Source organism: Perognathus longimembris, chromosome 9 (assembly GCF_023159225.1).
Source record: "Perognathus longimembris pacificus isolate PPM17 chromosome 9, ASM2315922v1, whole genome shotgun sequence".
Classification (NCBI taxonomy): Eukaryota; Metazoa; Chordata; class Mammalia; order Rodentia; family Heteromyidae; genus Perognathus; species Perognathus longimembris.
In genome coordinates, this window is record NC_063169.1 from 65,359,340 (window position 1) to 65,374,576 (window position 15,237).

At 42.4% G+C, this 15,237-nt stretch overlaps 1 protein-coding gene across 6 annotated transcripts in view; it reads left to right on the forward strand.

Annotated features, from left to right (window-relative positions):
• The window catches only part of Tiam2 (TIAM Rac1 associated GEF 2), a 172,351-nt gene that overhangs the window by 59,083 nt on the left and 98,031 nt on the right, over positions 1-15,237 (forward strand). For 4 of the 6 annotated variants that reach the window (XM_048354337.1, XM_048354340.1, XM_048354339.1 and 1 more), the window contains exon 2: positions 7,614-7,714. The gene's annotated coding sequence lies outside the window, so the exon portion shown is untranslated. Of the gene's footprint in view, positions 1-1,846; positions 2,010-7,613; positions 7,715-11,518; positions 12,317-15,237 lie in introns of those variants that run through there. The other 2 variants (XM_048354336.1, XM_048354338.1) reach the window with 2 other exon arrangements.

Below are 15,237 nucleotides of genomic sequence, written 5' to 3' on the forward strand. Positions count from 1 at the left end.
CCACATTTGACTTTTTGATGGTTAATTGGAACTAAGAGGCTCTCGGATTTGTTTGCCAGGGATGGGGTCCAACAGTGATCCTCAGATCTCAGCCTCCCAAGTAGCTAGGATTATAGGCATGAGCCACTAGCACTGGCCTAAGGACAGCGTCTGATATCCTTTTCTCCGGTGCCTTCTTGCTCCCATCCTAGGGGTACAGCTTATCTCTCCTCTTTGTGTAATTTGTTTGCTGTCTCCCCTGCTAATTCTAGGCCCTTGTATAGGTGGTGCTGACTTGACTTGACCTTGTATGTCATGTTGTATTCACAGTGCCTAGCGGGGCCCTTTCTGTTCACTGGGACTTATGCAGTCCTGCATGTGAAATGAGCTTCTTGTCAGTTGTAGCCAGTAGAACTGGGTTGTGTGTAAAAAGTTCCCAGTAGACACTGGGATATTGTGATTTGCATATGCTGGTAGAATAGACAGAAACAGTTGGAATTCTGGCATGCACTCCTTTCTCCCCAATTACTTGATGAGTTGAAAACCCAAAGAGCCTTCTGTCAAGTGTTTTTCTCACCTTCCAGAACATGGCATGCTTATCTGGCCTGCAACTATCAGTTTTGTGCTTGTTAACATTGTGTAAGACTTTTTAATCTGGGATTTCTGTACCATTGACATAGTGTCACGAGGACCTTCTCAGTGGCCTGGCACCTCTTTATCTTACTTGGACTGTTTGTTAAGGGGAGGAGGTGAAAATGTTTATGAAGAGTGTTTCAAAGGGATTTTTTAAATAAGACATACACATCCTTTGTTTTCAGAAATCTAACTGTACATTTTACAGACAAGTGTATAGATAAAGGTTTGTTGGTTTGTTTCTCTCACGGTATTTGGCTTTCAGTAAATAGTTAAAAAATGTATTCAAGAACAACAACAATATTCAAGGTTTTTTTTAAACCTATAGAAAGATTAAAATACCATGTAATACTTTGCTATAAAATCTGCATCTGTCCTGACCAGCATTTCCTGCTGTGGGAATAGCCCATGAAATGCCCCCAGAGGGCAGGACAGTTGAGACATTTAGAAACATGCCTTCCCTGGCTGAACTCCGGGTCTCTCTGGCAATGCTGCAGCAGCCAGGATTTTCTCCGCCAAGATTCAGGGCTCTGAAGTCAGTGTTTCCTGAAGGTCTGCAATGTGGCAGCTGGTTAGAAAGTGTTTCTTTGTTTATTGAATTATTAGTTTGTGTTCAGTGTCCAGGAAGAAAATGTGTAACTGCTTTGAAAATGTTTAGGAGGGTAAAAGATTGACTGCTTCTGCAGTCCTCCGTGATATTGCTGTGTGTGAGGATGACTGTCCACATTTTCCTCGAATCTGGCTTCCTCCTCTGTTCACTCATTCTCTCGTTTAGAGACACCCAGTGGTTTACAGACACCCAGCTATTAATTTTCAAGGCACCAGGAAAGGGATTGTAGTTGACACTGCCTTTGTGATAAAGCACTCCTCTGAAAAACAAGCCATCAAGTCTCTGTATTGTGCTGCACCTCAGAAGCTGTGTCTAAGCCTAGCACAGTGACTTCTGCCTGCTATCCTAGTCCTCAGGGGGCTGGGATGTGGAAGATTGCAGTCTGAGACCAGCTGGTTAATTGGAAATATGAATCTCACAGATGTTCATTCCTGGACTGATCCTGACCTTAATCCTCAGATCTCAGCCTCCTGAGTAGCTAGAATTATGGGCATGAGTTCTCAGCTCTTGCTAGCTCTACTAATTCTTAACACTGCTTCTACCTCACACAAGCCTCCTGGTAGATTTTCTTATGAGTCTTATTCCTCCCATCTCCTCTTTCCTCTTCTCTCTTTCTTTGAACAGATGCTAATAATGAGGATGGGATTCTTGTGAGTATTGAGGGCTGGAAGAAGAGGAGATAGACAAAGGGTGATTTCACAGGTGGAAGAAAGAGGGAAGGAGGTGTGTACTGCTCTGCTCACTAGGAGGTGTCCTGGTCCCTAAACACTTACGTCTTCTTTACAAGGTGATTTTCTGCCTCCTCTCTTTTCCATGGGGTTACAATGCTGTTATAGATGTGGCTTGTGTTGTTAAATAAAATGATGTAAGCTTTCCCTAGAACTGCATGTGTGAATAATTTAGGGGGGCATAGATGGCATGGACCACTGGAAATGATAAAGAATGGTCACTTTGCAGGTCTGTATGGAGAGCATCATTCTGTATTCCCCCACCGAGTTCTATCAGTCGGCTGAATGAAGGGCAGCCTGGCTTGTAGAAGCTGAAATTGGCATGAATCTCAGTAGGGAGGGGGAGAGGAGAGGGAGGATTCTTAGAAGTATCTACACATGTGCTAGAAAATACAATAGAAAAATGGCCAAGTACATACAGGGACCAGGAAAATGCCAGAAATCAAGCCCTAAGGCTTTGAGGCAAGGTCCCTAATGAAACCAGGCACATATATCCTGCCTGGCACAGCTATGGTAATCCTGTAGTGTTATATCATGTTATGTGCCTTAAAGACTGAAGCTGGGTGCCGTGGCTTAGCCTGTAATCCTAGCTACCCAGGGAGTTGAGATTTGAGGATTAAAGTTTGAAGCCACCCCAGGAAGACAATTCCAAGAGACTGTTATCTCCAGTTAACCAACCAAAAGCTGGAAGTAGAGGTGTGGCTCAAGTGATAGAATGCCAGCCTTGAGCTAAACAGCCATTCAAGAGTGGGAGGCCATGAATTCAAGTCCCACTACACACATACACACAACTGAAGGTGATTCAAGATGAAATGACTGAGACTGTCCATCCATACCCTCAGAAGAGTAGTAAGAATTTGTAGAACTCTTTTAAAACATTCACATTCAGAAAGATCCATTCTGAGTTACCAAGGGCACTTGGTATAAGTGATGATGTTATTGGTGGTGGTGATGGTGGTGTGTGTGTGTGTGTGTGTGTGTGTGTGTGTGTGTGTGTGTACTATTATCATAGCTGAGTATTTAAAGACTGGGCCACAGGCAGCTCATTCTGTGAGAATAGTGCGCTAGTGTTGGTGGAGGCTGGAGAGATGGTTTTTGAGGCTGTATGGCAGACATAATGTACAGTAGTCTTATCTGATGCCTGGGAATGGCCTTTGAGTGAGTGATTGTTCATTCTGCCTTTGAAATAAGTCTCTGAGGTTCTCGACACACTCAGCCATCCACCTGGGAGTGGAGATTCCAGAAGGATCTAACAAGCCAGGGTCATACGAGGGGCTAAGGGGCATCAGAGTTGCATTTCTCCCTCGTGGGTCTGGGAAATGTCCCATGAGCTGCATTGTTTTATTCTAGCACCTACTGAGTCTTGGATTGATAAGCTTCCCAGCTGATAACAAAGCTAACTACACCCAGAAACGTTCAGACTTCGTTTTTCTTTATTCAGGGAGATGATGCTCAGAAAGAGGATATAACTGGAGGAAAGTGTGAACTTGAGAGCTGAGTTTCTCAGGAAGAATTGTGTTCTCTTTACCTCATTGGGGAGGCTTGGGGAGCATGTGTTAAGGGCATGGTATGAAAGTCACCAGATCCTTTTCTTCTCTAGCAATTTCTCACTGACCATGGCTGATTTGAGCTGAGTGAGTGCTATTGACTCTTGTACCTGGTTACCCACCAGTGAAAAGAATTGATAAACTTGGGTACTCTCAACTCAGTCTAGACCTAGAAAAGAAACTTTTAGGGGTGGAGGGTAATGTTGTAGCATTTCTTTAGGAGTAGTCTTCCCATTTTGGAGATTTCATTTACTTTTTGTTTTGTGTCACATCTCCAGTCCAGCTTTTTTTTTTTGCTGGTTAATTGGAGATGGAGTCTCACAGACTTTTCTGCCCAGGTTGACTTCGAACCTCCATCCTTAGACCTCAGCTTCCTAAGTAGCCAGGATTCCAGGTGACCTAATAGCATTTGGCTAATTTTATTTCTTTTTACTTTATGATGTAGCTTAAGATATGGATCACATTCAGCTTGGAGAATGGGGTAAGAGGGCTGAATCTTGAGCATTGTACCTAATTGCTTTCATTTCTGGAAACTTAAGGGAGAACATGTCAGATAGGATGTCGTGGCAGCAAGCAGGCGGGCGGGCAGCTCTAGGGCGCCAGCTAGGGCTGGTGTTCATGTGGAAAAGGGCACGAATAACTTGTTGATTAATGACTTCACTCAAACATGGTGCCTGCATGCTCTTGTAGTATGAGTACTACTCTCTTTGTGTAACTGAAAATGCAAATTACCCATCTGTGGTTGTAGATATAGTTTACCTAATAATACCTTGATGCTCATAGACTGAAATTCTCACAGGTCTCCCTTGTTAAACCTGTGGTCTTGAGATATTGTTATACTTGTCCTCTTACTAATTCTTTAAAATTCTTACTAATTCTTAATTAATGGGCAGCTAGACCCCCATCTGTGTGATGTGAAGAGAATATGCACATGCTGAAGGTAGGTTAATCTGAAAGAGGCATCTAAGAAATGTGACTTTAAAAAGGTCTGTATGTATGAGATCTGATTTTCTTTTTTTTTTTTTTGGCCAGTCCTGGGCCTTGGACTCAGGGCCTAAGCACTGTCCCTGGCTTCTTCCCGCTCAAGGCTAGCACTCTGCCACTTGAGCCACAGCGCCGCTTCTGGCCGTTTTCTGTATATGTGGTGCTGGGGAATCGAACCTAGGGCCTCGTGTATCCGAGGCAGGCACTCTTGCCACTAGGCTATATCCCCAGCCCGAGATCTGATTTTCTACGAGACTGTAAGTGAAAGTTCACCCAGTTCACCTAGTTATATTTCTATGACATGAATCATTGTTGTAACCAAACTTTTGGCATCGATGACTATGTGCATGTAAGTCTAGTTAAGTGTATTGCTGCTTGGAGCATTCCTTATGTTTAAACAACTTCTCAGAGTACCTTTCATGCATTTATCACCTTAAACACTTAGAGTAACCTTGTAAGTAGTGAATGTCTTCTTTCTTTCTTTCTCTTTTTAGTGCCAGTACCAGGGCTTGAACTCTAGGCCTGGTTGCTGTTGTTTAGTTTTTCTCCTCAAGGCTGATGCTCTGCCACTTGAACCACACCTCTACTTCAGCTTTTTGGTGGTTAACTTTAGAGTCTCATAGACTTTTCCTGCCCAGGCTGGCTTCCGACCTTGATGCTCAGATCTTAACCTCCTGAATAGTTAGGATTATAGACACGAGCCACTAATACCTGGCTTATATTCACAGTATAGCTGAGAAAACCACATGCGGAGACCATCCAAACAAGGCGTCTGTGCTAGTGCTGGGGTCGTGTGTAAGCTGGAATGCGATGCCAGTCTCGGTCTTCTCTGTTCTTTGTTGGGGACTGTACTGTATGCCGATACCACCCTAACGTAGGATAGGGCAGGCACCCTGACTTGCAAAACTGAATGCTCAGAAAGCTGAAACTTTAATAAAGACAGGGTCCCCAATACCAGGCTGGACTTGAACTCATTATACTCCTTTTTCCTCGGCCTCCCAAGTGCTGGGAGGACCATTGTGAGCCACCATGTTTGGATGCTCTCTAACTTTTTGAGGGTTATGTTAGCATTCAAAAGGTTTTGGGTTTCAGGTTTTCAATGTAGATATGTTCTTCTGGTGACATCCATGCAAATGTTCCAAAATCTGAAAAACCCAGAAAAATTTCAAAGTGCTTTTGGTCCTAAGCATTTTGGGCACAAGATAACTCACAAATGTATTTATTGTGCATATCCTATGTGTGTGTGTGTTTGTGCATGCACACACTAGTACTTGGGCTTGGACTTAGGACCTGAGCAATGCCTCTTAGCTTTTTCACTCAAGGCTGACACTATACCACTTGAGCCACAGTTCGACTTCCCAGGTTTTGTTGGTTAAGGGGAGATAAGAGTCTTATGGACTTTCTTGCCGGGGCTGGCTTTGAAGTATCTTCTTCAGATCTCAGCCTCCTGAATGGTTGGAATTGCAGGTGTGACTCACTCACGGAGTGTGATGGCAGGAAGGAGAAGGGCAGCGGCGGCACATAGGGGCCGTTTCTGTCATTCCTTTCCACATGGCTTCGGTGCTACAGCAGTTGCCTGGCAAGCATGTTGCCCTGGATTTAGTGCCCACTACCACAAAAAAGAACTAGGCTCCCAGCACTCAGGTGGCTAAAGTGTAAGGATCACTCGTGTTCCTGAGTTTGAGGTCAGCCCGAGTAACATACTAAGGCCAAATCATAAATGAATAATGAATGGGTAAAAATATAAGTCTCTTCGAAAGAAATCCATTTTTTTCCCTTTTAAACAATAAAAGAAAGGAAGTTCTTTCTGGTATGTTGATTAGTGAGCCCTTGGTTTTTAACCACATTCAGGGGAGCAGAACACACACACACACACACACACACACACACACACACACACACACACACGGTAGTCTCCAAATATGAGAAACAACCCAGAGATTTCCTTTTTTTGTGTGTGTGGGGGGGTGTGGGGCTTGAACTCAGGGCCTAGGCACTGTCTCTGAGCTTTTTTGCTCAAGGCTAGTTCTCTTTGAGCCATAACACCACTTCTGGTTTAATGGTAGCTAATTGGAGTTAAGAGTCTCATGGACTTTTCCTGCCTGGGCTGGCTTCAAGATCCTCAGATCTCAGCCTCCTTAGTAGCTAGGATTACAGATGTGAGCCACCAGCACCCAGCGTTTTTCTGGCGCCCGCCCAGATTTTCTTCTTCATAAGCATTTAAATCCGATCTGTTCCCACTTGCACTTAGATTCTCCATAATCCAGGGAAAGGATTCCAGATGTGCTGCTTCTCACCTCATCTCGGATCCTTGCTTCACTTGAGGGTCTTTCCCCTAGCTTTTTGGCCTACTCTCATCTCAGAGAGCCATTTCCTCTGTTTCCAATTTAAACTAGCTTTGTGCTACTCACTCTCATTAACCATCTGCATCTATGTCTCACTCTGAAGTTTTTCATGCTTTTTTTTCTCCTCTGTTTTTTCTGACTGCCTCTCTCCATTTGAGTGAGAGTGAGACAAGAATTTCCCTGTTGCATCTCTTGGTAACAGTATGCTCACCGTGCCTGCTTATCTTATCTATTGGAGTATCATTGGTTACCTGCCTTTCTATCTATCTATTAATCTTCCATTTATGTCTACCTTTTTTTTTTGTCTACTCACCTGTCCACTTATTATCTGTTGTTCAGCTAGTGTGTTTTCTCCCTCTCTTGTCTGTTGGTCATCCATCTATATCTGTCCCCACTTTCATTTACTCGTGCTCCTTTCCTTTCTCCTTGCACATATATCTATAGAGTTGCTCAGTCATATGAAGTTATAGGATGAAACAGTAACTCTCCACAAGTTAGCATAGTAAAAGATCCTTTTATCTTCTTTGTAGTCACTTACCCTTGATTTCTCTTTCAGGTTCTCCCTTCTTTTTTTTTTTTTTTTCCTTTTAGGTCGGAGACTGGAACTCAACTCAGTATCTGACTCTTTTGTTTATTGGTTAGCACTCTACCAACCTACCCATACCTCCAACATCAGATTCTCCCTTCTTGGGTCACAAGAGAATGCTGAAGAATTGGGCTTTAATTACAGAATTCTAATTCTGATGAGTTGTTTCTCACTACCTCTATATCTGTTTTCTGTTGCCAGAGCTGTGTATTGATGACAAATGTGCATCCAGCCAGCTCCTTCTGGATGAATGAACGAGTTCATGATTACACGAGAGTCCTCCCTCCACACTTCTTTCGTGGGTAAGTTTGAAACTCTTGTGTGCCCAAGGCTACAAAAGTCAGTCTGTATCTCTTCACTGGATCACCACATCTTCTGTAGCTGCTACCTGCTGCTTGTGTGATCTGGGTGTGGAATGCCAGAGCAGATTCCTTAGTGCTGAGAACTGTAGCCAACTGGGCTGTGGTCCGTGTCCTTTACACAATGTTCTTGATTTTGCATTATGAGCCACTGGGTGTGGAAAAGTGCTAGTTCATCCATCGCTCTCTAGGGAGAAGATATGGCCCAGGGAGCTGGAGTTTTCAGCTCTTGAATGACAGATACGGATCGAGCACATGCTTAAACTCAAAACCAAGTAGAACATCCTGCCTGAGAACATCTAGACTGTAATTTCTAGCTGGAGGTGTAACATAAGGCAAACTCAGGAGACTAGGACACAGTGAACTCACTGAAGTGGGGCAAGATTCCACCTCTAGCATGTAGGCTCTTCCATTGTGACTGACGTTTTTCATGGTGGATGGGCTGGTGTTGCCAGTTGAGCAGGCATGTGACCATGGTGGGGAGAAAGTAGGGCAGTAGCTCCTGCTCTTCTGCTGAATGAAGACACAGCTACACTGACTTCTCAGACCCATTGTGTCTTGGCTCAATGCACTCTGCTCTTTAGCATGTTGATCTTGAACCGCAAGGTGGTTCTACCATACTCGGAGGTTTTATTAATCACTTATGTGAAAATGGGATGTGTGTGTGTGTGTGTGTGTGTGTGTGTGTGTGTGTGTGTGTGTGTGTCTGGGGATCAAACCTAAGGTTTTGTAATTGCACATGCAGGGCAAATACTCGTCACTGAACTAAACTCCCAGACCTCAAAATTCTTTTTATCTTAGAGGTAGCCTATGCCATATTTGATCATTTTATACTCCTTTGACACTCTTCTCTTTTACACTCTTCTCTTGATAGACACAAAATCCCTTAGGAGCACATGAACATACATGTGTACCCAGTGTTAAATATTCATGTCTTTAATTGTAATCAGGGTAGCAACAATTGATACAGTATTTAGTCTTGATTAGGCACATAATAAAGCATGGTGTTTTTCTTGGATTGACTATACATAGGTGTTTGCATACATGGTCATGTGTGTGCCACTTACCCTACTTTTTATTTTAAAATGTCAAAAATACAGAAAAATCAAAGAGCTGAACACACACAAACCCATTATTAAATTCTGTAACAGTTAACACTTCATTGTACTTACTTTGAACTGTCATTTTTTCAGTGTCTGTTTCAGACATAGTTATTTGCAGATTTTTCAGAGATCTTTGCCAATGAATTTAATTTTAGATGCTTGTTAACACATATGTCCTGTTATATTTTTATCTCACAATGAAGCTTTAGAAAGACCAAGTCTAGGTTTATGATTGGAAAATATGCTGGCTTCTAGAACTAAACTGAGATTATTCCATTCTAGTTTCAAAGCTTAAAGAACTTGGAAAACCTCATTCAGTTTGAAACCCCAAGGGACTTTACAAATTAATGGAACTAAAGTTATTTGGGTAAACTTGGTAATTAAAAAAATAGAACCAGACCATAAAAATAATTAGAAATATCTGAGGAGTGTCAGAGATAATGCGTTTGTTTACAAGCAGTTCAGGTGTAGAGGAGCCCACCATAAAAAATGTATAGAGGATCCAAATTCCCCTAAGATGATCACAGAGTATGTTGTGGATATACAAGTGTTTCCATGCAGCTCAGTGTTCCCTGAGACTCTTACCTCCTCAGAAGCATGTCCTAGGACTAAATGCCTTTTTCCTCTGCCATAATTTTTCCCATCATGCCTAGGACTCCTCTTGTCAAAGTTATGTTTGGTTCTACTTGATATTCTAATCTTCTGTGTATATTTTGTGTGTGTGTGTGTGTGTGTGTGTGCCTGTGCACACCCACACATGCACATATGTGTTGGTACTGGGTCTTGGACTCAACACCTAGATTCTGTCCCCTAGCTTTTTCACTCAAGGCTAGTGCTATACCACTTGAGTCACAGCTCCATTTCTGGCTTAGAATTGGTTAATTGGAGATAAAAGTCTCATGGACTTTCTTGTCCACGATCCTCAGATCTTAACCCTCTTAGTAGCTAGGATTGTAGGCAGGAGCTACCAGCACCTGGCTTCTTCTTCTTCTTCTTTTTTTTTTTTTTTTTGGTCAGTTGTGGGGCTTGAACTCTGAGCCTGGGCACTGTCCCTGTTATCTTCTGCTCAAGGCTATAGTACTCTAGCACTTGAGCCACAGCACCACTTCCATTTTTCTGGTGGTTAATTGGAGGTAAGAGTCTCACAGACTTTCCTTCCCGGGTGGACTTTGAACTGTGATCCTCAGATCTCAGCCTCCTGAGTGGCTAGGCCAGCACCCAGCTTCTTTTGTTTTTAAAGCACAAAAAAATCATGCTTGTTTAAGTGTGGAGGAATCAGAAACTGGTGCCCTAACAGCCTTCTTATTCTTCATTTTTGCCTATAGTGTTTTTAGTGTTTGCATACACACACATCACATGGATATTTGGGGATTCCCACGTTTTGTGTTGTGACTTGGACACCATAGCAACCTTCTGACTTCAGTCCCAGGGCGTGTGGTTCCTTGGGAGGCGTGGCTTAGATCTGCCGTGGGCCGCTCAGCAGCTGGGTGACCTGTACAGTCACTTCAGGCCTCTGTTCATCTGTCAGGAGAGGGGACTGGAATAGGGAATTTTTCAGACCTACTTCCCCAGCAGTAAAAGTTTTTTTGGGTTCATATTTAAGTTTTCTTGGCTGTTAGGCTGATTTTTATAACTGGTAGGCTGATGGCTTTATGTAATGACTTTTATTAATTGCCAGATGAGGTGAGAAAGTATGTCTTCAAGTATCTCTTAAACTACATATGGAGAGGAATTCTATTTCAGTGTGTGTGTGTGTGTGTGTGTGTGTGTGTGTGTGTGTGTGTGTGTGTGCTTGTATGTAAAAAGTATTCTGATGAATATAAGGACATATTTTTAAGCAATGCAAAGGGGTTTCAACTCAAATCTGTTGACTAATGATTGTAATGCATCTTGATCAATGTCTCTTCAGTCACCTTTTTCTTTTATTGGAACTTGGTCTTTAGAATGTTTACTATCATGTATTATACAAGCTGAAGTTTCATTCTGACATTTACACACATACGTAAATGTATCCTTAACCATCCCTTCTATCAGTCTCCCTTACTCTCTGCTCCTTTCTCAAAACTATCTCAGCAGGTTGCTTTGTTCAATTTTCATACATGCAAATAAACTGCTTCAACCATATTCATCCTCATTCACCTCCCCCCACTTGTTGGCCAGGCCCCTTTTCACTCAACCCTCTCCCTCAACAGAGTCTGTTTTATCTGGTTTTTAATGTTTACTTAGAATCTTGTCTGTTACATATGTAGACCCATTCATTTTTTACAATAAATGAAATATTACCTTCTAGAACTCATGCCCTGTGTTTGCCTAGGATGAGTTGTATATCAGCATTCTCAGAATGCTTCCAGCTTGCCCACTTCTAATTGAATGGTTTTCTTCAGGGACTTGGGGCATGGCTCAAGAAGTAGCCCGACTACCTAGTGAGCACCAATACTTGGAGGTAGAGGGACCAATAAACCAAATACCTGTTTTGTTCTCTGGAGTATACCTTCTGAAATGTAAGCACTCTAATACAGATTCAGTTCTATTCTACCATTCAGTATCTCCTTCCCCCCCCTCCAAAATAAGCACCCCAATATATAGTGATCTGAAAACGTTGCTCTATTGTTTGGCTATTTCTTATGCTTCGGGTTTATAAAAGAATATAACAAAACTTAAAAATACTCTGAACCTCTGGTGTATATAGTTTGTGGTAATTTTGTGCATATATTTTGATAAAATAGCTCAGTGTGGAAGTAACCACACTGTCCTTCCAACATTGGCCATTGTCATTCAGCTGACTTAAAAGTGAACTAACTCGAGTAAGGAACGTACACGAGATATTTTGTAAATCATGAAGTAATTTTTTTTTTAAGGGCTGTTCTTGAAGCAGTGTTTTTTGTGACCAGAACATTCCAGCTGTGGTTTTGGGAGCAGGATGTTTATGGCCGGCCTAAACACAGGGATGGTAGGTGTGTGTTCTTCTTACTGCTGAGGTCCTATAAAAAGAAGTGAGTAAACCTTTATTCAGCAAGGCTTGGAGCCGTGTTCCTATGGAACTTTAGTGGTCATTGTGGAATGCAGGTCCAACAAGGGCCCAGTCATGGGCTGCCTGGTGTCTCTGAGCCCTGATGGCAGGCCTTCTCGGCTAATCACTCCAAGCAGCCCGTGGAAAACCACTTTCTGGTTAAGTCTGCATCATACCCTTCCACCAATGGAAAAAATTGAACATGATGAGGGTGTGTAGCTAGCAGACAGAAATACATCCAGCATTGCACAAAATCTGTTTTTAGCTCCTAACGGCCGAGCATTGGAAGTCTTAGAGGCTGTTTCCTGGCTTACCATGGGCAGAAGAAAGCAAGAGTGTGTAGCTGCGTGTATAGATTCTAGCTGCGTGGAACTTTTTCCGTTAACTGGAAGACCCTGCGCACAGCTGCCCACCTCCACAGTTCTGGCAAAGGTAAGGTTAGAACTGGTTATTTCCCTCCTTCTGGAGTTGAAACTTCATTTCACACAGGGGATTTGAATGTTTTTCCAAAAGCTCTTTTTTTTTTATTCTTTTGGCTGTATGCTCTTGTCAGCTGATTTTGTTGTACGTTATTTTATACTTTGGTGGCACATGTTACTGTACACAGAGTTCTATTATCTATAAATTTGAGTGACTATATGCTTTCCCCTATCCTATTGTGGGATTTATGGCATTTGCCTTGCTGCATTTTACAGATTAAAAATTCTCTAAATTGTATGGATGGCTTTGTTCCTGCTATTTTAAGGAAGTACCATTTCTCAGTCGAATCGTGTTAAAAGTCAGATGGTTCTCTTGTCTCTACCTTCCACTCTTTCAGGGGAGGGTGGGAAACTGACTTGTGACAGTGCTTGTGTTTTGTCTTTTTGTGATTAATATGTAATCGCATAAGGCTGTAGTTTGTTGTGGAGGAAGCTATTTGTTTTAAGAGTTTCTTTCCAAACTTGGGATTTATTGTTTAGTACTGTTTACTCTTAAGTTTTGTCTTGGACTTTCTGAAAAAGAGAAGGAGCCTATGGAACGTAGTGTGGTTTAGACAGAGCTAGCCCTGGGGCTCGAACCCCAGAAACACAACACTGTTGGCTTTGTGGGGGCTCATCCGGGCAATAGAGCAGTCTTAGCTTCAGGGTTGCTCTTCCTAGGCTTGACAGTCATTTGGCCCAACATGTAATTCTCAGAAAATTGGTAGGTGGAAAGACAGAAATAGGAAGCCTACTAAAGTCGCTGTAAGATGGAGGATTATTTCTAGACTTTCTGGAAAGTAAGGGCTCAGCTGCTGGAGCTTTCTGCCTCACGCCTGGCTGTCTTTCCCTATGGCCTTCCATCATACTTAGGGACGCTGAAATTCTATACTTACTTTCCATGGCATGGTGGCCTGTGTGGTTTTGAGGCAGGCTGTGTGCTCCCCTTTTTAGAGCTAAGGGGGCTTGTTAGCCTTCTCCAAGGGTGTAGTGTACATCAAATCCCCCTGGTTTAGTTATTGAAACAGAAATGTCTTCTAGGGATGGAGGAGCGATGGTGTGGTCCAGGTAGGTTAAAAATCCATAGATCAGTGAGTCGCCTTTTAATTTATTCCTTTTCCTTTTAATGTAAGGAGTTCCCCTCTGGCATAGCTGATGACCGTTGAGAGCAGGAGCAGGGCAAGGGCTGCCCACTTCCTTCCCCAGTGAGAGTAACACTTGTCACCCACTTTGATTTTTAGCAGAGCCTGCAGACGGAAGCCACAGCTTGCTAGAGAACCTATGACTCATGTCCGCATGGCTGGACTGTAAAGAGTGTTGCAAGTGTGTGCAGATAACACCTTCTGCCAGTGGTGTGGGCGGAGGGAAAGCTGTGTACAGCTCAGGCCTGGCCTTGGATAGAAGTATAAGATAAGGCTTAGGGTCCTTGAGAAGAGATTATCCCTCCACTGTGGTCTCTCACTTTCCTGCCACGGGGACACATGGTCTGCCTTGGTGGTCCCAGTGTGTACTTGAGCAGTGCCCTATTTCCTTATGTAGAGTTGAAGTACCTTCTCAGAATAAATACTGAATGAAGAGCCCAGAGACTTTTGGCTTTTTAAAATATCTCACATGTGCCTTACTAGGTCTGTAGGCCTCTAGGTTTGGCCTACTTTGTAAGTTTTACTTACATGGTGATACAAATTGGGTTACTGAGATCCTTTACCTCAATTTTAGATTTCTCTCTCTCTCTCTCTCTCTCTCTCTCTCTCTCTCTCTCTCTCTCTCTCTGTCTTTCTTAGTTTTCTTCCTTTCTTTCTTTGTTGGTAATGGGGCTTGAACTCTGGGCCTGGGTTGCTATCCCTCAGCTCTTCAGCTCAATGCTATCACTCTCCTACTTTGAGCCACACCACCACTTCTGGTTTTCAGGTGGTTAATTGGCGAGTCTCAGAGACTTTCTTGCCTGGGCTGGCTTTGAACCTCGATTCTCAGATCTCAACCGCCTGAGTCGCTAGGATTACAAGCATGAGCCACCGGTGCCCATGGCTTCAACTGTTAGATTTGTTAAAACATTATTTCTTTTTTGTAGAACATTCAGAGCAAGCTTATTCTGCATGGATGCCTTATTTTCCTTTGAAATGAAATGTACCTTAGCCATAGGCCAAGGTAAGAGTGTCTTCATAAGAAAGTGTTAAAGAAAATAGTAATAATGGTAGTAGATATGCCAGAATTTCTAACAATGGAATTTCTAGTAACAATAGGTAGATTATCTTTATTATTATTATTAATTATTATTACTTTGTCCTATTTTAAACATCCTTACAGATGTTAGAATATATTGCAGAGGTTAACTCTGTCCCAAGAATATATTATTTACTCTGTTTTCAATTATTTATAATTCATAGAATTTTGGAAAGATAGAATCTTATAGCTGCAAATGAGTCTTATACCATTTTTCAAAGAGGAAAAGTGGGAAAACCACAGAACTGGAATGATAATCTCCAATGTGACAGAGATAGCTAGTTGCCTGGCGGAGAAGAAGTTGCGTATCCTGCTACTTGGTCCTTTTCTTATGCTAATTTAATGGGAAATACATTCTTATATCCCATGCTGCTGTATCTTTGAGAACTGAGAGATGGATATGTGTGTGCACGTGTGCATCTGCATACCCATCAGTATCCACCCATGAATACACTGGCTTGTTTAAAAAAAAAAAATGGGCTTAGTCTTTCGTCTTTTTACCTAGCTACTTATCAGGATAGACAGATTTAAAGCTTTATTCAGAGGCAAGAATGAACTCTGCACACTCAGACAGTAGCCATTGTCTTTTTATTATTGCCAGAGAGAGTTTTAGGTTCACACGAGTCACTATAACCTGTTTGATAAGAGACGTTTGATTAAAATTCATCTACCAGT